This window comes from Hemiscyllium ocellatum, chromosome 20 (genome assembly GCF_020745735.1).
Source record: "Hemiscyllium ocellatum isolate sHemOce1 chromosome 20, sHemOce1.pat.X.cur, whole genome shotgun sequence".
Taxonomy (NCBI): domain Eukaryota; kingdom Metazoa; phylum Chordata; class Chondrichthyes; order Orectolobiformes; family Hemiscylliidae; genus Hemiscyllium; species Hemiscyllium ocellatum.
Genome location: NC_083420.1, coordinates 3785311 through 3813206, shown reverse-complemented (window position 1 = coordinate 3813206; position 27896 = coordinate 3785311).

Sequence of the window (27896 nt, the reverse complement as noted above, 5' to 3'; positions counted from 1 at the left end):
AGTTGCCTCCAGCACACTCTCAGTTAGTGCGATTCACACACTGGCCGCTCATGGTGTAAAAGCAGTTTTGTCTCATATCTCCATTGCTGTCCATGGTGGCTCAGTGGTTAGCACTGCTGCCTCACAGCACCAGGGACCTGGGTTCCAATCCATTCAATCGTAAATTTCAGATGTGAATTGTACACACAGACTGAAAAGCAAAGGATCCGCAGGCTTACACAGAGAGAGAGAGAGAGAGAGAGAGAGCAGGCAGCTGACCAAATCTAGGTAAAAACAATGACTGCAGATGCTGGAAGCCAGATTCTGGATCAGTGGTGCTAGAAGAGCACAGCAGTTCAGGCAGCATCCAACGAGCAGCGAAATCGACGTTTCGGGCAAAAGCCCTTCATCAGGAATAAAGGCAGTGAGCTGGAAGCGTGGAGAGATAAGGTAGAGGGGGGTGGGGGTGAGGAGAGAGTAGCATAGAGTCAGGGCAGAGGAAATGACCTGGCGGTTGCAGTGGGAGAGGGACTCCCTGAGATTCTTGTAGAGAGAGGAGGAAAACTTCTTCAAGGCAGGCATCCTTGCAAGAGGATTCACAGTAGGGTTAAAATCAATGAGGTAAAAACAATGACTGCAGATACTGGAAACCAGATTCTGGATTAGTGGTGCTGACCAAATCTGATAGCTCCTGCAAATAACTTGAATGGCCTCCCTGACTCTACAAGCAGCTCAAATTTAAAATTCCTCCCTTTGCCTGATGTGCCTCTTACCCATACCTCTGAAAGGAGTGGATGGGGAGACAGTGTTCCCTCTTGTAACTGCATCAAGAACCAGAGAGGACAGTTTTAAAGAGTTTTGCAAATGGAACTTGTTTCCACCCAGTGAGTGGTTCGAGTCTGGAATGTACTGCCTGTGGAGTGTGATTTGAGAGGGTGTTGCTGGATTAGTTCAATGGAAATAAAGTGCAGCATTAGAGAGAAATGGCAGGATATTGGCACTAAATTAAAATATTCAGAGAGTTGGTGCAGATACAATGGGCAAAATCATTCCATTCTGCACCATGCCAATTCAGTGACTCCCTGTCTCACTGTAACCTACATCTCACCCCAAACATTCTAGTCCTTGGATTTAAGATCTTGCTGCTTCCAATCACACACACACCTGAGGCAACATCTCAAAAGCAGAACATATGGTTGGGTAAGGAGTCAACTCTAACTTTGTGTGGAATTTAATACCATTCCCCACAGTGAGTTTGGTGGAAGAGGCGGCACTTAATTAGGTCAAAAGGTCTGAAGGCTCGGGGGATTGGCATGTTAAATTGCCCATAGTGTCCAGGGATGTGCAGGGTAGGTGGATTGACCATGTTAAATTGCCCATAGTGTCCAGGGATGTGCAGGGTAGATGGATTGTCCGTGCTAAAATGCCCATAGTGTTCAGGGATGTGCAGGGTAGGTGGATTGACCATGTTAAATTGCCCATAGTGTCCAGGGATGTGCAGGGTAGATGGATTGTCCGTGCTAAAATGCCCATAGTGTTCAGGGATGTGCAGGGTAGATGGATTGACCATGTTAAATTGCCCATAGTGTCCAGGGGTGTACAGGGTAAATGGATTGGCCATGTTAAATTGTCCCATAGTGTCCAGGGATGTGTATGGTAGGTGCCTTAGTCATGGGTCCTGTGGGTTTACAGAGATAAACAGGAGAATGGGTCTGGATGGGTTGCTGTTCAGAGGGTTGGTGTGGACTTGTTGGGCCAAATGGCCTGTTTATCCATTGTAGGATTTCTATGATTCTATGAATGGGATGGCAGGTGGACATCCTGTTGCATTCTCCCTTTGCCCCAATTAATACCAACATCAAGGCCTCGTTTCAGGTTTTCACTTACTCCCACAGACATTACCAAGGTGTAAGTGTTGTTTCCAGGAATGGCATGAAGTTGGCAGTCACAGAAAGATTGTTCTACCCACACAGCATTGTGTCTGAATTTCAGTATCCAGGCATTTCCCAGGTCCTATGTCCCAGTGATTCGCTGATGGAATCAGGCCCCGTGTCCTTCTGATAGTTTGTAGTCAGCAAGACCCCTCAGTTGGCTGGTGTTTGCAAAACCCAAGATGAAACACCTACTGTTCGATGTAATTGGGTGACACTTGCCGAACAGTCCTGAGTGCGCCTATTGCTACAATAATGACCAACTTAATTTAATCAATTATGCTTAAAAAAAATGGCTCATTTATACTTGCTAGGAGGAGTGTGTACGTGTACATAGGACCACATTCCCACAAACCATTTCCTTGGCATCTGGAACCCTTCAAAAGACTCCATTAAAGACAGAGAATTCAGGGTCTTTCACTTCAGTTAAGATAATCATCACTCAGGGACGTAAGAGAGCTATAAGTCTATTCTAACTCCTCAGTAATTGGGTTAGAGTTCAAGGTTTGTGCGAAGATTTGTAGCTCGGGTGCTTGTTGTTGTGGTTCTGTTCGCCGAGCTGGAAGTTTTTGTTGCAAACGTTTCGTCCCCTGGCTAGGTGACATCATCAGTGCTTTGGAGCCTCCTGCGAAGCGCTTCTTTGATGTTTCTTCCGGTATTTATAGTGGTCTGTCCTTGCCGCTTCTGGGTGTCAGTTTCAGCTGTCCGCTGTAGTGGTTGGTATATTAGGTCCAGGTCGATGTGTTTGTTGATGGAGTTTGTGGATGAATGCCATGCCTCTAGGAATTCCCTGGCTGTTCTCTGTCTGGCTTGCCCTATGATAGTAATGTTGTCCCAGTCGAATTCATGTTGCTTGTTGTCTGCGTGTGTGGCTACTAGGGATAGCTGGTCGTGTCGTTTCGTGGCTAGTTGATGTTCATGTATGCGGAACATGGGTTAGAGTTGCTTGGGTTAGAGACAAAGTCACTCCAACTAATGAAGGGGCAAAGCTCTGAAAGCTTGTGTTTTCAAATAAACTTTTTGGACTATAACCAGGTGTGGTGTGACTTCTGACTTTGTCCACCCCAGTCCAACACCAGCATCTCCGCATCCTGGGTAACTGTTAAATTGAACCCCCCCATTCACCGGTTAGTCCTACAACAACACTTCCCTTCACCCCTTTCTCCTCCCATCCAGCCCAACATGGTCCTGTCCCTGATGGGACTTGACAATGTTCTCCTCCTAGCCCCCATACCTCTCCCACACCAGACCTAACCTTCCCCTTCTCTCTGGCCTGGCCATGCCAGACAAACCCACTGGCTGCCCACCAACACTGGCCCCTGGATCCAACAGCAGAGCTAATCCCCTACTGGATCTGACACCTCCATCAACACCCCTCATCACCTCCCCACCGCCACAGCCAGCAAACCCTGGTACCACCCTGGACAATACCCCACCAATGATACCCCCTCCTACTGTTAAACACAACCTTTCTCCACCAGCACTGGATTTTACCTTTCCCCCCTCCTCGCACAGCCTGAGTCCCAAACCAGACTAGGGCCACCCCTCTCTGGGTTGGAAATCTCCCTCTCCTGCTGTTGGCCTTGGCACGTTCACACCCGCCCTCCTCTCCTCACTGACTGCAATCTAGCCTCAGACTTCACTTAGGGGTGGCATGGTGGCTTGGTGATTAGCACTACTGCCTCATAGCGTCAGAGATCCGGGTTCGATTCTCACCTCGGGCGACTGTCTGTGTGGAGTTTGCACATTCTCCCTGTGCCTGGGTCTCCTCCGGGTGCTCTGGTTTCCTCCCACAATCCAAAGATGTGCAGATCAAGTGAATTGATCATGCTAAATTGCCCATAGTGTTAGGTGCATTAGTCAGGGGTAAATATCGGGTAATGGGTTACTCTTTGGAGGGTCAGTGTGGACTTGTTGGGCCAAGTGGACTGTTCCCATATTGTAGGGAATCTAATCTAATCTTATGTGATGCCCTGGCATCACTTTACCTACCTGGCACTTTGGAACTCTACCCACCTGGCACCCTAACCCCTTCACTGACTGACACCCTAATCTATGTGGACCTTCTACAGCAGCTGTCTAAGTGTCGGTGGGTAGGGCTGAACTTTAAACCTCAAAGCCTGGCTCATTGACTGCAGATACAACAGGTGGAGCCCAGCCTGCCTTTCCCTGAACATCTCGTCAGGGACCAGAACTGTTTGATTTCGGGTACCCTCTGTCTTTTTGGGATCAGAATGCCCCATCTAGAAAGGAGGAGACTAGTCTTTAAGGGAGCTGAAACCGGAGTGCCGTACCCAGCGGCCGGTGATTGTCCACTCCTGAGGACGTCTGGGCCAATACCATCAATGAGTTTCAAGGCTGTTTCTGATCATTCTCATGTAACAAAATCTACTGCATCTTCAGGATGTAACCACTTTTACACAACACTGACTAATTTAATTTGACAGATTTATCCAGCAATAACTGTGGGACTTACATTGTCATGGGTCATCAACTTATGCGGTCATGTCTCTGGGAAAGATCTGCTGACATGCTCACCATATTGACAGGATTAACTGGTAATTAACAGCTTTGTCAGGCTAGGTGTGGGCAGGTGACTTTATTAGTGCAATGTCAATGAAATTCACATATCACAAATTCATGCTTCTTAAGTTGTAGAGAGTAGATGGAGAATTATCAGATCTACAGTTTCCTACTACGTAATTAGAAATGCCTCCAAAATCCTTTAAGACATGGGATGGATTTTAGTTATTCTCAGTTTTATGTCATTCTTATAAATTTTTAAAAGTCATTAATTGAGTGTAGGTGTCACTGCTCCCCTCTCTTGAGAAGGTGGGAGTGAGCTGCCTTCTTGAACCGTGCAGTCTGCATATTGTAGGTTGACCCACAATCCCATTAGGGAAGGAATTCCAGGATTCTGACCCAGCAACGATGAAGGAATGGTGACATATTGCCAAGTCAGGATGGTGAGTGGCTTGGAAGGGAACTTGATGGTGTTCCTGTGGATCTGCTGCCCTTCTCCTGGAAGTGGTCGTGGGTTTGGAAGGTGCTGTCTAAAGTGAATTTCTGCACTCCATCTGCATTTTGAAAGCCATACAGCAATCAAAGCATCAATGACATTTCCAACATGCTCTGATGTTTGGAATTTCCAGGGGAAATCCAAAGCTCCATAACATGGTGATATTGTCTGCTTAATATATTTGTGTGATGTGCGAAATCAATGTGGGAGAACAATTGGACTTTAGATGTTGATCACAAATGTCATTTATTCTGTACAATCTGTGAAAGAAGATCCACTTAAAATCAATATGGAGAAAGCAATTTTCTCCTACAATTAAATATATTCAATATACACAATCAATGTGTTCACTGTGCTGAACTATGGAAAACTGTACCATCGAACAGAAACTCACCTGGACTCCCAACAGAAACACTGTGACTACAACAGCAGATCAGAGTCTACGAATCTTGCAGTCTAGGATTCCCCAAAGTCTGTCTATCATCATGAAAAGTGTGGTGCTGGAAAAGCACAGCTGGTCAGGCAGCATCTGAGGAGCAGGAGAGTCGGTGTTTCGAGTATGAGCTCTTCATCAGGAAACTCGTTGTAATCTAATCTAATCTCATTCTCCTTGGATGCTGTCTGACAGGCTGTGCTTTTCCAGCACTGCACTTTTTGACTGATCTCCAGCATCTGCAGTCCTCACTTTCTCCTGTCCCATCATCTACCAGGCACAAGTCAGGAGTGTGATGGAATACTCCCCACTTGCCTGGATGGGGGCAGCTCCAACAACACTCAAGAAGCTCGACACCATCCAGGACAAAGCAGCCACTTGATTGGCACCATACCCACAAACACCCACTCCCTCCACCACAGATGCTCAGTAACGGCAGTGTGTACTATCTACAAGATGCGCTGCAGAAATTCACCAAAGATCCTCAGACAGCACCTTCCAAACCTACAACCACTTCCATCTAGAAGGACAAGGGCAGCAGATACATGTGAACACCACCCCCTGCAAGTTTCCTTCCAAGCCACTCGCTATCCTGACATGGGAATATATCACAGTTCCTTCACTGTCGCTGCGTCAAAATCCTGGAATTCCCTCTCCAATGGTAATTGTGGATTGCAGCAGTTCATGAAGGCAACTTTCCAACACTTTCCAAGGGCAACTGAGGATAAGCAATTAATGCTCAGCCAGCTGGGGATGTCCATGAATAAATAAGAAATGTCTGTCACCCACAGTATATTCTGTGCGCTTTCCACTCTTAGTGAGTCCTTCAAGATGTGTTCAATATGAAGGTGAACTCATTCATTAACTGGTGAAGGGTGGGAGTTGTAGGTGATAATAAGAGGAAAGTTTTCTTTCCTATGCTTGACCTGATGCCACGTGTTTTTCTGGGGCTGGGAGCTGATATTGAGCACTCCCAGGGCAACTACTCCTGATTGTATCCCACTGTGCCATTGCTGGGCCTGTCGCGCTGGTGAGACAGGACATATACAGGATGGTCATGGTGACATTGTCAGTAAGGTACGATTCTGTGAGGATGACTATGTCAGGCTTGTTCAGTGTGTCACACTTTCCCTACCTTTGGCACAACCCCTTCCCCCCCCCCCCCCCACCCTGGCTATTAAGGCAGACATTGCAGATTGGCTGAAATTGTGAGTGCCATTGTCATCTTCACTGCCTTGGTTGATTCAACTGATCTGGCTGATTTTGTTGCTCCATCAGACTTTCTCGCAGTTCAATACAGCTGGCTGGTTTGTCTGCTTGGCCATTTTTAAAGGCATTAAAGAATCGCTCACATGCAGGTCAGCCCACTGAGTGAGAATGGCTGATTTTCCTTCACTAATGGAGGTTAGTGAACCTGATGGGATTTCACGACAATTGGCAATTATTTCCTGGTCACCGTTAGATGAGATTGTGGGAGGTGACTCCAAAAAACAGGAATGGAGAGATTTCTAATTACATGTCTCCTGTTGATGCAAAGATCGCAGCCTGACAAATTGTAGGCAATTAGCTTCAAGTAATATGAGTCTATTTTTCTCTGTGACTAGAATGTTTGGTTCGTTATTCATTTAACGTTGTACCTATCCTATGTACAAAAATGGGATTTTGAACAATAAACATTTATAGACTGGCTCTTCAGTAACTTTGGGCAGCTGCTTGCAATACAAACTCCATTTGTGATGCTGAATATTTGCATGATAGACAAAAGAAAAATCAATGAAATAGAAGTATCCTTTCAGGTTCTGGCAAATTATAGTGTCACGTTTTGTTGGAACTAAATGGGTTCATGCTCCATGCTTATAATGGAACAGCAGCTTGACTGAATTGAGCATTTATTTTGTAAATGGCGAGAAAGATACATAAACTATGGCATTCTCGACATTTCAGTTTTAATAGAAATGTTATGGCATTTTAAAAATTATTTACTGACACTTTCCTGATCCTCAATATATTTCAGTTGTTGTAGTGATCATTCACTGTTTTTTGAGTGTGAGACTGCCCTTTTATATTTCTGCACTGACAGGTCCACAGTCTTGAAATCCAAATCCAATTTCATTTGAATTTATACTGACAGGTAAAAAATGCACAAACGACAGACTGGATTGTTATATGTAAGTTAGTCTTTAAGATGCCCCTGGATGAAATATTGATGTATGAGGCCTACACTCACACCAATTCTTTGTAGCTTCCCGATATGAATGAAGTGTAATTTGCAACAAAGAAAAACATTCAAGGAGGTGCAGAAAGCATTTTCATGGAATACGTTTAATTCGGTTTCACTATTGGTAAAAAAAACTAAACAAAAGCAAAAGAATTGCGGATGCTATAAATTAAAAGCAAAAACAGAAATTGCTGGAAAAGCTCAGCAGATCTGGCAGCGTCTGTGGAGAGAGAACAGGGTTAACGTTTCTTTTATTCAGAGTTAACCTTTCGGGGTCACCAGACCTGAAACATTAACTAGAACATAGAACATTACAGTGCAGTACAGGCCGTTCGGCCCTCGATGTTACACCAAACTCTGATATCTCTTCACAGATCCGCCAAGCTTTTCCAACAATTACTGAAGTAAAACTAGTCAGCTGTTTTAAAATGCCTTTGGAATTTAAATAGTATGCTTCATGCTGATTCTTTCCAGTTGAATATAAAATGGGATGTTGTGTAATTATTAAATTCCTTAAAATCTTGGAGCACATCTTATCCCTGGGGTGGGGGAATCCAGAACTAGAGGGGCATAGGTTTAGGGTGAGAGGGGAAAGATATAAAAGAGACCTAACTGGCAACTTTTTCACACAGAGGATGGTACGTGTATGGAATGAGCTGCCAGAGGAAGTGGTGGAGGCTGGTACAATTGCAACATTTAAAAGGCATTTGGATGGGTATATGAATAGGAAGGGTTTGGAGGGATATGGGTCGGGTGCTGGTAGGTGGGACTAGATTGGGTTGAGGATCTGGTCGGTGTGGACAGGTTGGACCGAAGGGTCTGTTTCCATGCAGTACATCTCTATGACTCTATATGACTCTATGATGTCACATTCCGTTCATAAAAGTCTCGATTTTGATTTGCTACTTTTTTTTCAAAAGGGTTTCAGCCTCAGAAAGTGATAGTAAGGGTCACTGACATGGCTTTGTCTAACAATGATTGCTTAGTGCTGATTGTTGGTCCTCATTGAGATGATAATGGACCATTTCAGGCCATGTACTGAAAATGTCTCCAGAAAGATGCTAGACAGCGTGAATTGAATTGAAACACAATTACACTGAAAGAAGTGTGATACACTTCAATGTTGGGTGTGTAATGAAGATGTGGGTAAACTGTATCTTTAAGAGACTAAAAGCCAGCACCAAGTGTTCTCAATGAGACACAATGTCACATGTGCTCCAGCTACCGGGGTAGCTGGTTGACTGGAAACAACAAAACAGATTTGAATTAGATAAATCAGTTTAAATTATACCCTGAAAAATACCAAATTTCTATCCAGTTTGAATTGAATATATTGACAATCTCAAAAGCCAATGACACAATCCAATGCTTTGGGAGTATAAGACCACAGAAAATTGAACAGTTGGGAGGAGAACTGCCACCAGACCAACAGCTGTAGATTGCTAGTCAGACCTCTCCAAGAAGTATAGAGAAGGAGTTTGCAGAGCGAAAAACGTCAATGCTGACCTGGAGAACAAATCGACCGATGAAGGTAAAAAGAAGATTTGACTGCTGGCTGGTTTAAAACTAGATTTTTTCAGTAAATCTTAATCATGGGGGTTGGGGGGGGGTGCTGTTATTGGGCTAGTATTAGAGAAGGGAAGGTAAAGATAGGTTAGAGAAAGCAATTGTAAGTTAATTATTCTCTGTTATACTTTAAGAAATAAAGTTGTTAGTTTTTTCTTTAGATTAGATTACTTACAGTGTGGAAACAGGCCCTTCAGCCCAACCCGTCCACACCGACCCTCCGAAGAAGTAACCCACCTAGATCCATTTCTCTCCGACTAATGTACCTAACACTATGGGCAATTTAGCGTGGCCAATTCACCTAACCTGCACATGTCTTAGACTGTGGGAGGAAACCAGAGCACCTGCAGGAAACCCACACAGATACAGGGAGAATATCCACACAGACAGTCACCTGAGGGTGGAATTGAACCTGTGACCCTGGTGCTGTGAGGCAGCAGCGCTAACCACTGAACCACCCTTTAACTAGGTCTTGGCCACTCAAAGTTTTACAGATTACTGCCCGGGATAAATCTTTTGTGCATTGCTGGTTTTAAATGAAGCAGGAGGGTTTACCCCGTGTCATAACAGGTGATGTTGGTCCATGTTTGACATGCTCCTTTCCTTTCAGTTAACAGAGTTCTCAGGTTCATTAAACTCTGGGTGCAAAAACGGGGGCACAAGTCTTTGAAGTAATGGCGTGTAAGTTGGAGGAAGGTAATGATTCTGAAAGGGTTAATGTTGAAGACTGCCTTAAGCTCCTTCCAATCTGATGATGTCATACAGTCTTGGTTGAGGTGAAGGGAAGGCTAACGCAAATTCCTAGTGAAGACTGATGTGGCACGGTGGCTCACTGGTTAGCACTGCTGCCTCACTGCACCGGAGTTCAATTCCAACCTCGGGTAACTGTGTGGAGTCTGCACATTCTTCTCGTGTTTGTGTGGGTTTCCTCCAGGTGCTCTGGTTCCTTCCCACGTTCCAAAGATGTGCAGGTTAGGTAGATTAGCCGTGGGAAATTACCTGTACAGCCCATGGATGTGCAAGCTGGGTGTGATCGCCATGGGAAAATTGCAGAGATAGGGTGGATCTAGGTGGGCTGCTCTTATAGGGTCAGTGTGGATTTGATAGGCTGAACGGCCTGCTTCCTCAATGTAGGGAATCTTTGATGATAGTCTGTAGCTGAAGGCTGTCCTCTGCCAACTGAAGGAAAGGCAAATCTGTCTGATGAAGGCTATGATGATAGTCAATGTAACTTGTACTTATTGTGATAACTGCAACAGACTAAAGCCTGTACAGGTAAACACCTCTTCTTATTAAGTCTGTTGTGGTCCCAGTTGGTTCTACTGCTGAACAAGTCAGTGGTTCAAGCCCCACCTGGTCCAGAAATGTGTCATAACATCTCTGAACAGGGTGATGAGAAAAAGATTCTCAGATAAATCTGGCTTCATAGATCATATTTTGTTGTTTGTTTAAGAATATGGTCTTTCACAGTTGCTGATCTGGTTTTCACAATAAAACAGAAGTTTATTATACATAAGAAGATAAAATAGAATAAATCAATCTATTTATACATAACACAATTAGAATGATTTAAAAGCACACAGTAAAACTACAATATTCCATCTATCCCAACACCATCATGCTACAGCATCTAAACACAAATCAAATTTCTTTCTTTGCCACAGGTTTGATGTAATTGTTGTTTTCAATTCCCAGTCTTGAAAGTTAGATCACCTTTTTACTGAGCATTCATATAATAGAGCTTAGACATTTTCAGCTTAAAATAATCTCTTCAGTGTTCTAACCAAACACTTTTGATCTGGAACTTTCAATCTAATGACCTAACACTGAGATAACCCATTTTTTGAATGATCTGCTTTTTCTATGAGAAAATGTTTCATATAACTAACTCCAAATAGAATGTCTCTAAATTGAACCATAAAGTTTCCAAGCTATGGATGTTTTGCCACATTAAAACAAATCAATCCTTGATCTTTTTAACTGAAATTGATGTTAATACTCTCTGGTGTTTACTCTATGTGTGTGTAAGAGTCTCCTAATGCAAACAAATTCCTGTTACTACTTCTGGAAGTCTATTTCTGGTTTAATCAAATACCTTCAGTGAGACGAACAAATTAATTGTTAAACACTCTCATATGCTCAGGCCACTTGTTCAAAATCCAAACTCTAGAATAATTGGTATTAATAATTATGTAGATCCTGTATGATACATCATAAGACTCATTAATGGTTCACCCTTTATCTTTGTGAATGGAACAAGCCTTTAGAATAGAAAGAAGGATCGATAGGGATATTCTACCCCAATCATTAACCAATATAGATTGGTCCTGCAGCACATACAACAGAAGGGATGTTGATCAAATAGATTACCTGTTCTTTGATGGTATCAATCTTCTTCAGTGTTGGTTACAAATTCATAACAGAATCAAGGCCCACTGAAAAATGTTGTGTTTGAATAATATTTCAAGGTAAAATACAATGGATATTAGAAACGTGAAACAATCACAGAGAATGCTGGAGAAACTCAGCAGGTCTAGTTAGAACAACAGTGTTAAAATTTCATGTCCAATATGACTTGTTGTCTTTGTTTGATCTTGGATGTGCTTTGACATCAGGGCTCTCTGCGTTTGTTAGTGCCTGTATTTTCACTATTTCCTTCTTGAAGAATTGCCACTGTTTAGATTAGATTAGATTAGACTTACAGTGTGGAAACAGGCCCTTTGGCCCAACAAGTCCACACCGACCCGCCGAAGCGCAACCCACCCATACCCCTACATTTACCCCTTACCTAACACTATGGGCAATTTAGCATGGCCAATTCACCTGACCTGCACATCTTTGTGACTGTGGGAGGAAACCGGAGCACCCGGAGGAAACCCACGCAGACACGGGGAGAACGTGCAAACTCCACACAGTCAGTCGCCTGAGTCGGGAATTGAACCCGGGTCTACAGGCGCTGTGAGGCAGCAGTGCTAACCACTGTGCCACCGTGCCGCCCCGTGTGCCACCGTGCCGCCCCCTGTGCCACCGTGCCGCACCGTGCTGTTCTGATGTTTTTTTTCCCTACCAGTCACAGCTCCCAGTCCACATTAGTCAGATCCTGGCCTTCATATTAAAATCAAATGTAATTTAATTCAATTTAAATCTCATTGAATTATGGTCACTATCATCAAGATGCTTCTCACTCGCCACATTTACCACTTGCCTGACTTCCTTTCTTAAAATTCAGCCTGGTACCATGCTCTCGACTGGAGGATTTCCCATGTGCTGCTTTAAAAAAAAGTGCCTATGGACACAGTTTGAGAATTCTCAGACTTTCACTTTGCCAATCCTAGTTAATATCAGGAATTTGAAATCCTCTACTATTCTTACCTGAGTAATTTTAAACTTCTTGAGATTTGCCTACGTATCTGTGTTTCACTATCTCACTGATTGCCTGAGAGTCTATAGGGCATGGACAGCAAATGATTGTCCCTTTTCTGTTTTAAGGTTCCACATTTTGGCCTCAATTGAGGAATGTTCTGAGATATCATCCATCTCACTGTAATAACTGGCCCCTTGATCAATATTGCGATAACATCATCTCCTGTTACACACCCCTCCCTCTCTCACTTGAAGATTCTATCTCCCAGAATATTAAGTAGCCAGCTTTGACCCTCCTCTGACCATGTCTCTGTGACAGCAATGATATCGCATTCTGATGAGGTAATCAATATCCTCAGCTCATCTGCCTTATCCACAAGATCCCCTGCATGAAAATAAATGCCATCACAGCATTCCCATGTTTCGTTGGGCCTTGACAATGCACATTGGCTGCCAGACTGACTTTGTGTTCCTTCTACACTTGACTGTGCATCACCCTCCCACTATACATCTACTCTGCGTCCCATCCGGCTCCTGCCAAATTAGTTTAAACACCCCAAACCAGCACCAGCAACACAAGTACAGGCTGCGCTGTTGCAATGTGGAAGGAATCACTTTGAATCTGATCACTGGTCAATTTTCACAATGATATCTAGTGAGTGCTGCTATTCCCATGGGAGGATGAAGATTACAGTGATCTTAATTCTGTGTGAGGGGAATGGGACACGTTTCCTCTCTATTTGCACGGTTTAATAGTTTGCATCGACACGTTAATCATAAAACATCAGTGCTCGCTTATTGGGTTGACGTGGGACACAGAGCTCAGAGTACTCCATCCAATGGAGTAACATTTTCTTGTGCCCTCAACAGATGAGCTGACTCAGCAATTATTTTGAAAGAGATTTTGGAACAGCAGCAATTTTGACCTTTAATAAAGCAGACGGCATTGATTACCAGAACATGAGACTGAATATTAAAGGGACTGCTGCCTCCCATTTTTGTCTTTAAAAAGTAACAAATATAGCTCAAACATATCCATCAACTGGAATTAAGGCGCAGTGAGGAATAAGTTTCAATTTGTTGCAGAAGGTGTGTCTGACTTCCATTTTACTGGTTCAAGAAAAGCAAGACAGTTTTCAAGGTTTGTGAGAAGATTTGTAGCTCGGGTGCTCGTTGTTGTGGTTCTGTTCGCCGAGCTGGGAGTTTGTGTTGCAGACGTTTTGTCCCCTGTCTAGGTGACATCCTCAGTGTGTGGGAGCTTCCTGTGAAGCCACACTGCCATGCATCAGGAGCATTTCCGAACTGACAGCCAGACTACTGTGACCACTAGGACTCATAACAGCACACAAACCAACAGCCACTCACAGACAACAACTCACCAGAACGAAGGACCCGATACCCAGCAGGAGCAAAACCAATGTAGTGTACAAAATCCCATGCAAGGACTGCACAAAACACTACATAGGACAAACAGGAAGACAGCTAACAATCCGCATCCATGAACACCAACCAGCCACGAAATGACACAATCAGCTATCCTTAGTAGCCACACACGCAGATGACAAGCAACATGAGTTCGACTTGGACAACACTACTATTATAGGACAAGCCAAACAGAGAACAGCCAGGGAATTCCTAGAGGCATGGCACTCATCCACAGATTCAATCAATAAGCACATCGACCTGGACCCAATATACCGGCCACTGCAACGGACAGCTGGAACTGACAACCGGTAGCGGCAGATTCAAACCACTACAAATGCCGGTGGATAGATCACAGAAGCGCTTCACAGGAGGCTCCCAAGCACTGAGGATGTCACCTAGACAGGGGACGAAATGTCTGCAACACAAATTCCCAGCTCAGCGAACAGAAGCACAACAAGACAATTTCTACAGCCTGTGTCTGACCGCACCCCCTCGATGTTTCACGTTACAAAAGAAACTGACACCAATATCATCCACAAAGCTCTGGACGTTCATTCCAAAGTGGGGAATGTCAGCTGGGTGTGAGTTCTTGGCCAATCCTAATTGCATTGACAAGAGATGTACTGCTGGGCCCAGCTTGGGCAGTGGGAAGGGGGTGAAGGGGTGAGGGGCAGTGGGAGGGGTGAGGGAGTGAAGAGCAGTGGGAGGGGTGAGACAGTGAGGGGCAGTGGAAGAGGCAGCAGTAGGAGGTGTGAAGGGTTGAGGGGGCAGTGGCAGGGGTGAGGGGTAAGAGGGCAGTGATATGTGTTAAGGGGCGAGGGAGTAGTGGGAGGGGTGAGGAGGCAGCAGAGGGGTGTGGGTAAGGGTACAGTGGGAGGGGTGAAGGGGTGATGGGGCATTGGCAGGAGTGAGGGGGAAGTGGGAGGGGTGAGGGGGCAGTGGGAGGGGTGAGGGGGCAGTGTGACGGGTGAGGGGGTAGTGGGAGGTGTGAGGCGGCAGTGGGGGGGAGGTGAGGGGACAGTGGGAGGAGTGAGGGGGCAGTTGGAGGGGTGAGGGGGTGAAAGGGCAGTGGGAGGGGTGAAGGTGTGAGGGGGCATTGGGAGGGGTGAGGGGGTGAGAGGGCAGTGGCACGATGTTTGGGGTGATGTATGGATTGGAGCTGAGTCTCACAGCTCCTGGACACAGACTGAGTGGCCGTGTGGATTACTGAGTGCGCTGAAAAGGTCTTTATGAATCATACAGTCATACAGCAAGGAAACAGACCGTTCGGCCCGACCAATCTGTGCCATCCATAATCCCAAACTAAACTAGTCCCACTTGCCTGCCCCTGAATCATATTCCTCCAAACCTTTCCTATGTACTTATTTAAACATCTTTAAACGTTTGTTCCCCCATCCACCACTTCCTCAGGAAATTCAGCCCACATGCAAACCACCCTCTGTGTAAAATATTTGCCCCTCAGGTCTTTTTTAAATCTCTCTCCTCTCACCTTAAACAGCTGTCCCCTCGTCTGGAAATCTCCCACCCAAGGGAAGAGACACCTGCCATTCCTTTAGGACTTTGGCCCAGTTCTGTTAAATATTAGACATTCCTGGCTTCATCTCTCATCCAACCACACCCAATTCCAAAGCCCCATTCTTGAAAATTTACCACCCCACTGATGACCAAATGACCCCTTACAGCCCCCCTGCCAACTGAATGCTAACTCATATTAGCCCATGCCAGGAGAATGGGGATGAGGGGAATGTATTTGATGTGGTCTACATTGATTTTCGCAAGATACCTCATGGAGTTACTAGCGGTGTTCCGCAAGGATCTGTTTGGGACCATTGCTGTTTGTCATTTTTATAAATGACCTGGAGGAGAGGCTAGAAGGTTAGGTGAGCAAGTTTGCGGATGATACGAAAGTCGGTGGAGTTGTTGACAGTGAGGAAGGATGTGGCAGGTTACAGCGGGATATAGATAAGCTGCAGAGCTGCGCAGAAAGGTGGCAAATGGAGTTCAATGTAGGTAAGTGTGAAGTGATTCACTTTGGTAAGAGTAACAAGAAGATGGGGTATTGGGCTAATGGTCGGATACTTGGTAGTGTGGATGAGCAGAGGGATCTTGGTGTCCATGTACACAGATCTCTGAAAGTTGCCACCCAGGTAAATAGTGCTGTGAAGAAGGCATATGGTGTACTGGGCTTTATTGGTAGAGGAATTGCGTTCCGGAGTCCTGAGGTCATGTTGCAGTTGTATAAGACTCTGGTGCAGCTGCATCTGGAGTATTGTGTGCAGTTTTGGTCGCCATACTATAGGAAGGATGTGGAGGCACTGGAACGGGTGCAGAGGAGGTTTACCAGGATGTTGCCTGGTATGGTAGGAAGATCATATGAGGAAAGGCTGAGGCACTTGGGGTTGTTTTCATTGAAGAAAAGAAGGTTTAGGGGTGACTTGATTGAGGTGTACAAGATGATTAGGGGTTTAGATAGGGTTGACAATGAGAACCTCTTTCCGCATATGGAGTCAGCTATTCCGAGGGGGCATAGCTTTAAATTAAGGGGTGGTAGGTATAGGACAGACGTTAGGGGTAGATTCTTTACTCAGTGAGTCGTGAGTTCATGGAATGCCCTGTCAGTAGCAGTGGTGGACTCTCCCTCTTTATGGGCATTTAAACGGGCATTGGATAGACATATGGAGGATAGTGAGCTAGTGTAGGTTAGGTGGACTTGGATCGGCGCAACATCGAGGGCCGAAGGGCCTGTACTGTGCTGTATTTTTCTATGTTCTATGGAAGCCTGGTCAAAGAAGGAAAAGCCCTTGGGATGGTGAGGAACATAGCCATATTCCAAAGATATGCAGGTTCGGGTGAATTGGCCAAGCTAAATTGCCCATAGTGTTCAGGGATGTGTAAGTTAGGTGCTTTAGTCAAGGGTAAATGTAGTGTAATAGGGTAGATGAATGGGTCTGGATGGGTTACTCTTTGGAGGGTTGGTGTGGACTTGTCTGGCCAAATGTTTCCACACTGCAGGGATTCCATGATTCTAAACTGCAGCAGGATATCAACTAACTGGTCAGTGACAGAGTAGTGGCAAATGGAATTCAACCTGGAAAAGTGAGAAGTAATGAGCGTGGGTGGAAGGGGGGATAACAAGGAAAGGGAATAGTAGGACTCTGGAAATTACTGAAGGTCAGCGAAAATTTGGTGGGCATCTGCACAAATCCCTAAAGGTAGCAATGCAGGTAGATGAGATGCCTAAGAGGTAAATGGAACACTCGTCTTGGTTGGCTGAGGCATAGAATCCATGAGATGTAGAACATAGGCATCAAGGCAAAGAGGTCATACAGGAACTGTATAAAACGCTGGTTAGGTCACAACTGGAGTACTGTATGTGGTCCCAGCCAATACATTATAGGAAGGATGTGATGGCCCTGGAGACGGTGCAGAGGAGATTTAGCAGGATGCTAAGTAAAAATCTAAGGAACTAGATTACTTACAGTGTGGAAACAGGCCCTTCGGCCCAACAAGTCCACACAGACCCGCCGAAGCGCAACCCGCCCATACCCCTATATATACCCCTTACCTAACACTACGGGCAATTTAGCATGGCCAATTCACCTGACCCGCACATCTTTGGACTGTGGGAGGAAACCGGAGCACCCGGAGGAAACCTACGCAGACACGGGCAGAACGTGCAAACTCCACACAGTCAGTCGCCTGAGGCGGGAATTGAACCCAGGTCCCTGGCGCTGTGAGGCAGCAGTGCTAACCACTGTGCCACCGTGCCGCACTGTGGATGCTGTAAATCAGAAATAAAATCAGAAATTGTTGGAAAAGCTTAGCAGGTCTGGCAGCATCTGTGATGGGAAATCAGAGTTAATGTTTTAGATTTGGTTACCCTACCTCAGAACATAAGAATATAAGGACTAGGAGCAGGAGTAGGCCGTATGGTCCATTGAGCCAACTCCACCATTCAATAAGATCATGGCTGACCTTTTCATAACCTCAGCTCCACCTACCTGCCCTCTCACTGTAACCCTTCATCCCTTTATTGTTCAAAAATAGTCTATCTTAGCTTTAAAAACATTTACTGGAGAAGCCTCAACCACGCCACTGAGCAGGGAATCCCATAGAACACATCGACCTGGACCCCACATACAAATCACTGCAGCTGAAACTGACACCCGGAAGCGGCAAGAACAAACCACTATAAATACCGGAAGAAACATCAAAGCAGCGCTTCACAGGAGGCTCCAACAGCACTGATGATGTTCCCTAGCCAGGGAACGAAACGTTTGCAGCAAAAACTTCCAGCTCGGCGAGCAGAACCACAACAACGGACACCCGAGCTACAAATCTTCAATCAGATTTTATTCCCAACCCTCTGGGTGAAGAAGTTCCTTCTCAACTCAGTCTGAAATCTGCTCCCACTAATTCTGAGGCTATGCCCTCTTGTCCTTGTTTCGCCCACAGTGGAAACAGCCTCTCTACTTCTATTCATAACCTTATATGTCTCTATATGATCCCCGTTGTTCTTCTATATTACAGTGAATATAATCCCAGTCTACTCAGTCTCTCCTCATAAGAACTGATGGTAGCTGGGAAAATGTCAGTTTTTCTGCGGAAAATAGGGTGGGGGAGGAGGGGGGAAGGGGGGGTTGGGGGGAGGGATAAGGAGTAAACAATAGGTGGGGATAGAGCCCAAAGAGAGAGAAGAATACTAGGGCAGACAAGAGAGTCAATAACGATCTGGCTGGGAGGGTAAATAGAGTGGTGCTGGAAAAGCACAGCAGTTCAGGCAGCATCCGAGGAGCAGGAAAATCGATGTTTTGGTCAAAAGCCCTTCATTAGGAATACATGAAGGGTTTTTGCCCGAAACATCGATTTTACTGCTCCTCGGACGCTGCCTGAACCGCTGTGCTTTTCCAGCACCACTCTAATCTAGACTCTGGGTTCCAGCATCTGCAGTCATTGTTCTTACCTGGGAGGGTAAAGAGCTGTTAATGGAGACTGTTAGTGGCTAGCAGTAGGTACTGTGTAATGGCAGGTTATGTGATACCAAGGCTCGGTGTGTGGGGTAGGGGTAGCTGCAGTCCATGTGCTGTGGTTAGACCCACAATGCCCTTAGGGAGGGAGTTCCAGGATTCTGGCTCAGTGACAGTGAAGGAACAACAATATATTTCCAAGTCAGGATGGTGAGTGGCTTGGAGGGGAATGTGCAGGGGGGTGGTGTTCCCATGTATCTGCTACCCTTGTCCTTCTGGATGGACGTGGTCATGGGTTTGGAAGATTTATTGACTTACCACAAAATAAGGAATGTAAATATGGGTATGGACTCTAAGGAAGGTGAGGTATTTTTGTTATTTATTTTGTTTCTCATTGTGTTTTCCTTTTACATATTGTGTCTGATATCCATTTGATCCTTTGACCTGCATCGATTGCCATTCTTTTCAAAAATGCTTCAGATTGCTTATTCATTTCGATTTTCAATTTTTATCACAGCGTGTGGAAATGAAGAATAGAAAATGTAATTGGAAGGGGGAGTTCCATTTAGCAGCACTGCAGTTCCCTGCCCTCTAACCCTTATTACATTGTTTTGTATTATGTTCATGATCTTTTAAATCCAAAACTGGATAAAGTACTTTTCATTCCTTGTCAATGCACCCAATGGAATTTGGGATAGAAAGAGCCGGCTTCTTAATGTTCATGAATTTCATTAATTAACGATGTAACATGGCTTTGTCTCCTTGGGTTTGTGGCTTTTAATCCAGTCAGGTAATAACGTTGAATTAAACAATGTAGAATAGATTTAACCATTTATATGCTGGTAATTCCTATGAATGGTTATTTTCAACCTTAACATTGAAAAGGTTCTTCATAATGCTTCATGTTTTTATTAGCCACTCTATTCAGTAGGAGTTAAGGGTAAGACCATAGCTACCATGGAACAGCCGTAGGCCATTCAGCCCATTGAGTCTGCTTCACCATTCAATGAGATCACAGTCGATGTGATTGTCACTAGCACCACTTCCCTGCCTTTCCCCCATAACCCCTTGACTCCCCTTCTTGATTTAAATTTTTCCTAATCTCAGCAATCATTAAATGTCACAAATGAGTGTATCTGACATTGTCGCTATAATGTCACCATTCTCCCATTAGATTAGATTAGATTACTTACAGTGTGGAAACAGGCCCTTCGGCCCAACAAGTCCACACCGACCCGCCGAAGCGTAACCCACCCATACCCCTACATTTACCCCCTACCTAAAGCTACGGACAATTTAGCATGGCCAATTCACCTGACCCGCACATCTTTGGAATGTGGGAGGAAACCGGAGCACCCGGAGGAAACCCACGCAGACACGGGGAGAACGTGCAAACTCCACACAGTCAGTCGCCTGAGGCAGGAATTGAACCCGGGTCTCTGGCGCTGTGAGGCAGCAGTGCTAACCACTGTGCCACCGTGCCGCCCATTACTTGCGTCTCTCAGTCTTATATCCTCTTGGAAAGAAACACAATAAGTTGTAAAATGCTGAAGAAAATGCAACTACAATCAGGATCCATGAACAGAAAGGTCAATACATCCATCCGCATGAGTCCCACTGTATCTAGAACATAGAACATAACAGCGCAGTACAGGCCCTTTGGCCCTTGATGTTGTGCTGACCTGTGAAACCAACCTGAAGCCCATCTAACCTACACTATTCCGTTTTCATCCAGAGGTCTATCCAATGACCATTTAAATGCCCTTAAAGTTGGTGAGTGCCCAGTTTTGTTTGGGGTTGGAAAGGGTACATGTGACTGTGTATAGACTAGGCCTAGACATTTTAATACCTTGCTACGAAAAACTATCCAGCTTTTCTACTGAGGCATCAGCAGAGCCCAAATGACTGCATGGGCCCCCTGTTCTTCTCTAGGCAGGCAGATGTTACACGGTGGTCTTTCCCCACCGCGCCTTGGCGGCAGCTGCCCCAAGCTTCAGCGCGTCCCTCAACACGTAGTCCTGGACCTTGGAATGTGCCAGTCTGCAACACTCAGTCGGGGTCAACTCCTTCAGCTGGAAGATCAACAGGTTTCGGACCACCCAGAGACCATCCTTCACCGAGTTGATGATCCTCCAGGCACAGTTGATGTTCGTCTCAGTGTGCGTCCGGGGGAACAGGACGTAGAGCACGGAGTCCCGCGTCACGGAGCTGCTCGGGACAAACCTCGACAAACACCACTGCATTCCTCTCCAGACTTCCTCTGCATAGGCACATTCCAGAAGGAGGTGTGTGACAGTCTCGTCCCCTCCGCAGCCGCTTCGAGGGCAGCGTGCGGTGCGGCTGAGAGTCCGGGCGTGCATAAAGGATCTCACAGGCAGAGCCTTTCTCACCACCAGCCAAGCCATGTCTTGGTGCTTGTTGGAAAGTTTTGGCGATGAGGCATTCTGCCAAATGACTTTGACAGTCTGCTCAGGGAACCACTCGACAGGTTCCGCCCTCTCCTTTTCCCGAAGGGTCTCAAGGACACTACGTGCTGACCACTTCCTGATGGACTTGTGGTCAAAGGTGTTTTTCTTCATAAACTTCTCCACAAAGGACAGGTGATACGGAATGGTCCAACTACTCGGAGCGTTCCATGGCAGCGAGGCCAGGCCCATCCTTCGCAACACCGGGGACAGGTAGAACCTCAGTACGGACTGACACTTAGAACATAGAACATAGAACAATACAGCACAGAACAGGCCCTTCGGCCCACGATGTTGTGCCGAACATCTATCCTAGATTAAGCACCCATCCATGTACCTATCCAATTGCTGCTTAAAGGTCGCCAATGATCCTGACTCTACCACTCCCACGGGCAGCGCATTCCATGCCCCCACCACTCTCTGGGTAAAGAACTCACCCCTGACATCTCCCCTATACCTTCCATCCTTCACCTTAAATTTATGTCCCCTTGTAACACTCTGTTGTACCCGGGGAAAACGTTTCTGACTGTCTACTCTATCTATTCCTCTGATCATCTTATAAACCTCTATCAAGTCACCCCTCATCCTTCGCCGTTCCAACGAGAAAAGGCCGAGAACTCTCAACCTATCCTCGTACGACCCATTCTCCATTCCAGGCAACATCCTGGTAAATCTTCTCTGCACCCTCTCCAAAGCTTCCACATCTTTCCTAAAGTGAGGCGACCAGAACTGCACACAGTACTCCAAATGTGGCCTAACCAAAGTCCTGTACAGCTGCAACATCACTTCACGACTCTTGAATTCAATCCCTCTGCTAATGAACGCTAATACACCATAGGCCTTCTTACAAGCTCTATCCACCTGAGTGGCAACTTTCAAAGATCTATGTACATAGACACCAAGATCCCTCTGTTCCTCCACCTGACTAAGAACCCTACCGTTAACCCTGTATTCCGCATTCTTATTTGTTCTTCCAAAATGGACAACCTCACGCTTGGCAGGGTTGAACTCCATCTGCCACTCCTCAGCCCAGCTCTGCATCATATCTAAGTCCCTTTGTAGCCGACAACAGCCCTCCTCACTGTTCACAACTCCACCAATCTTTGTATCATCTGCAAATTTACTGACCCACCCTTCGACTCCCTCATCCAAGTCATTAATAAAAATTACAAACAGCAGAGGACCCAGAACTGATCCCTGCGGAACTCCACTTGTAACTGGGCTCCAGGCTGAATATTTACCATCTACCACCACTCTCTGACTTCGACTGGTTAGCCAGTTTTCTATCCAATTGGCCAAATTTCCCTCTATCCCATGCCTCCTGACTTTCCGCATAAGCCTACCATGGGGAACCTTATCAAATGCCTTACTAAAATCCATGTACACTACATCCACTGCTCTACCCTCATCCACATGCTTGGTCACCTCCTCAAAGAATTCAATAAGACTTGTAAGGCAAGACCTACCCTTCACAAATCCGTGCTGGCTGTCCCTAATCAAGCAGTGTCTTTCCAGATACTCATAAATCCTATCCCTCAGTACCCTTTCCATTACTTTGCCTACCACAGAAGTAAGACTAACTGGCCTGTAATTCCCGGGGTTATCCCTATTCCCTTTTTTGAACAGGGGCACAACATTCGCTACTCTCCAGTCCCCTGGTACCACCCCCGTTGACAGTGAAGACGAAAAGATCATTGCCAACGGTACTGCAATTTCCTCTCTTGCTTCCCACATAATCCTAGGATATATCCCGTCAGGCCCGGGGGACTTGTCTATCCTCAAGTTGTTCAAAATGTCCAACACATCTTCCTTCCTAACAAGTATCTCTTCTAGCTTACCAGTCCGTTTCACACTCTCCTCTTCAACAATACGGTCCTTCTCGTTCGTAAATACTGAAGAAAAGTACTCATTCAAGACCTCTCCTATCTCTTCCGACTCAAGACACAATCTCCCACTACTGTCCTTGATTGGACCTACCCTCGTTCTCGTCATTCTCATGTTTCTCACATACGCATAAAATGCCTTGGGGTTATCCTTGATCCTATCCGCCAAGGATTTTTCATGCCCTCTCTTAGCTTTCCTAAACCCTTTCTTCAGGTCCCTTCTGGCTATCCTGTATCCCTCCACTGCTCTGTCTGAACCCTGTTTCCTCAACCTTATGTAAGCCTCCTTCTTCCTCTTTACTATACATTCAACCTCCCTCGTCAACCAAGGCTCCCTCACACGACTATTTCTTTCCTGCCTGGTAGGTACATACATATCAAGGACACGTCGTATCTGCTCCTTGAAAAAGTTCCACATTTCCACCACATCCTTCCCTGACAGCCTATGCTCCCAACTTATGTTCCTCAAATCCTGTCTTACAGCATCGTACTTTCCCTTCCCCCAATTGTAAAATCTACCCTGTTGTGCGCACCTATCTCTCTCCATAACCAAGGTGAAAGTCACAGAATTGTGGTCACCATCACCAAAATGTTCACCCACTAACAAGCCCATCACTTGTCCCAGTTCTTTACCGAGTACCAAATCCAATATGGCCTCCCCTTTGGTTGGACAATCTACATACTGAGTTAGAAAAGCTTCCTGGACACACTGCACAAACACCGCCCCATCCAATCTACTTGATCTAAAGAGCTTCCAATCAATATTTGGTGTTTGCGTACTGGGGATCCACGCACATCTTGATGCAGCCACACACAAAGGTGGCCATCAGGGTGAGGGTGGCATTGGGTGTATTTTTTCCCCTGTTGCCCAGATCTTTATACATTGAATCCCTTCGAACCCGGTCCATCTTTGATCTCCATATAAATTGGAAGATGGCCCGGGTGACTGCAGTGGCACAGGTTCTGGGAATAGGCCAGACCTGTGCCACGTATAACAGCAATGACAGCGGCTCACACCTGATGACCAGGTTTTTCCCACAATGGAGAGCGACCATAGCTTCCATCTGCCCAGTTTCTGCCTCACTTTGCTGATACGCTCCTCCCAAGACTTGGCCCACGCCCCAGCCCTCCTGAACCAAATACCCAGAACCTTCAGATAGTCAGTACTGATGGTGAAGGGGATGGAGGATTGGTCAGCCCAGTTCCCGAAGAGCATGGCCTCATTCTTGCCTCGGTTGACCTTGACCCCGAGGCCCGTTTGAACTGGTCACAAATGCACATGAGTCTGCGCACGGACAGTGGATCCGAGCAGAAAACGGCGACGTCATCCATGTACAGGGAGGCCTTAACCTGCAGGCCCCCGCTGCCAGGAATAGTCACCCCTCTCAGGCTCGCATCCTTCCTGATGGACTCGGCAAACGGCTCTATGCAGCACACAAACAAGGCAGGAGAGAGAGGGCAGCCCTGCCTGACTCCAGATCTGACTGGGAAGCTATCGGATTCCCACCCATTGATTGCTCTACACCAACATTGTCCGTGCAGTCTCAGTCTGATCCAATTGCAGATTCCCTCCCCAAAGCCCATTTTGGAGAGAACATCTCTCATATACCTGTGCGATATCCAGTCAAAGGCTTCCTCCTGGTCCAGGCTGGTGTCCAACCCTCTGTCCTGCACGTAGGCGATCGTATCCCTGAGGAGTGCGAGACTCTCAGCGATCTTCCTGCCCGGCACAGCACAGGTTTGGTCAGGGTGAATAACCGACCCCAGAGCAGACCTGACCCAGTTGGCGATTACCTTTGACAGAATTTTGTAATCCGCATTCAACAGTGAAATTGGTCTCCAATTTCTGAGTTCCTCTGTCTCCCCTTTCCGCTTGTAGATGAGGGTGATGATGCCTTTCCTCTTGGACTCACTCATGGTACCTGCCCGAAGCATACTGACATACACCTCCAGCAGGTCCTAGCCAATCAAGTTCCACAGAGCGGAATAGTTGCTTCTGGGAGTTTTATCCTTTTCGAAGGACTCGAGGGCATTGGTCAGCTCGTCCGGAGATAGCGGCTGGTCCAGCCTCTCCTGTGTTCTGTCGTCTATGACCTCCATGATAGAGGACAGGAATGACTGGGAAGCCACGCTGTCGGTTGGCTTTGTGTCATACAGACTGGCATAGAAGGATTTACTGATCCTCAGGACGTCAGCCTGAGATGACGTTATCGAGCCGTCTTCTTCCTTCAGGCTGCTGAGCACAGAGCTCTCTTTGTGCACCTTCTGGAAGAAGAAACGTGAGCATGTCTCATCCTGTTCCACCGAGCGGACCCTGGACTGGAAGACTATCTTGGAGGCCTCTGAGGCAAAGAGCGAGGCTTGCTGGCCCTTCACCTCCTTGAGGTCCTTCGTGACATTGACCCCCATCGTCTGAGCAGGAGCAGGTTCTACATACTTTCCTGGAGCTGGAACAGTTTTCCCTGCCTCTCTCTCGCCTCCTGAGCACCTTTGAGGATGAAGAACCTCTTGATGTTCCCTTTTACTGTTTCCCAGCAGTCCGCTGGGGACTCAAAGAGGGGCTTCATGGTTCTCCAACCTGCGTAATCCCTTTTGAGCTCCTCAATGTTTCCCAAGGTTAACAGCTTTGTGTTCAGCTTCAACGTTCCCTTACCTGCCCGCTGCTCGTCCTGTAGGTGACAGTCGGCCAGCAGGAGGCAGTGGTCAGAGAAGAACACTGGCTTGACATCAGTGGATCTGATCGAGAGCATTCGGGACACAAACAGGTAATCTGTCCTTGAGCGGATAGACCCGTCTGCCCATGACCAGGTGTATCTACGCTGTGCTCCATCTGCAGGGGTGCTGAAGACGTCGTGCACAGTAGTTAGAATGATCTCACAAAGAAGTTTTGCCTGTTCGCACCATCTACTACAGAGACATTAAACCAGATACCAACCCTCTCGGGTTCTACTGAATTGACTCCAGACACTTTTATTGCCTTGAACTGTGGAAATGATTTGATGTGTCCTATCCAATCTGCCCTTCATTAATGAACTAAATGGGGTTTTTATGACAATTGATGAAGTTTTAAAAATGTATTAATTTATGTGACAGAGGTATCACTGGCTGGGAGAAAGTGAGGACTGCAGATGCTGGAGATCAGAGCTGAAAATGTGTTGCTGGAAAAATGCAGCAGGTCAGGCAGCATCAAAGGAGCAGGAGAATCGACGTTTCGGGCCCTTTTCATTCCTTATTCCTGAATGAGCTTCCTCATTCCTGAAGAAGGGCTCATGCCCAAAACGTCGATTTGCCTGCTCCTTGGATGCTGCCTGACCTGCTGCGCTTTTCAAGCAACACATTATCACTGGCTGGGCCAACATTTATTGCCTACCCCTAGATGCCCCTTGAGAAGGTGGGGGTGAACTGCCTTCTTGAACCGCTGCAGTCCATGTGCTGTAGGTTGACCCACAATGATCTGAGGGGGAGAATTCCAGGATTTTGATCTAGTGATCGTGAAGGACGGCGTTATATTTCCAAGTCAGGATGGTGTGTGATTTGGGGGGACCTTGCAAAGGGTGGTGTTCCCATGTATCTGCTGCCCTTGTCCTTCTAGATGGAAGTGGTCATGGGCTTGAAAGAGTTTCACAGTCATGTCTAAGACTAGTTTTCAATTCCAGATTTATAAATTGAATTCAAGTTCAACCAGCTGCCACAGTGAGATCCCAGAGCATGCCCCAAGAGCGATAGCCAACAGCAAGACCATTCACTGGATTCCTAATCCAGGGACAGTAACATAGAGGCACTACCTCGATGCAATTCAGACACTGGGTGGGGAGGGTGGAGAGGGTGGGGGGGGGGGGGAGGGGGTGTTGGGGGAAAGGTAAACCCATATTGACAGTCCTACATGGGAACAAGGATCACACGAAGAGGAATCGACCATTCAGCCCCTTAAGCCTGCTCCACCGTTGAAGAAGGTCATGGCTGATCTGAACTCCACCTTGCTGAGCATCTCTCCTCCAGCTCATATAATCCTCAATGCCCTACTTTCTCGGACTCAACCTTTGAAGGAATTCAATGACCCAGTCTCCAGTGCTTTACCGGGGAGGAGAATTCCATAGAATAACAACTCCCTGAGAGCTTTGTTTTAAAAGGGAGGTTGCTTATTTTTAACTGTAGTTCCTGGTTCTGGAGGAAACATAATCTCGGGGCCCAGGATCTTGCGTGGTTTGATGACATTTCTTTACATTCTTCAAAATTGCAATGAGCAGAAACCAAACCCATTTAACTTTCCTTCTTAAAATATGGGGAGGTGGTGGGCTAGTGATACCATCGTTGGATTGTCAATGCAGGGACCCAGTTTGTGTTTTGGGGGCCTTGGTTGAAGCCCTGCTGTGGTAGATGGTGGAATTTGAATTCAGGAATAGTCTGGGATGATGACATGGAATCCATTGTCAGGAAAAGCCCCTCTGGTTCACTACTGTCCTTTAGGGAAGGAAACTGTTATCGTTACACATGACTACAGACCCACAGCAATGTGATTGACTTTTAATTGCCTTCTGGGTAATTAGGGCTGGAAAATAACTACTGACCTAACCAGCGACTGTGAATGAAAAAAGTAATTCAACTGAGGCATAAACTGAATGAATTCTCTTTGAATGTGATTTTGAT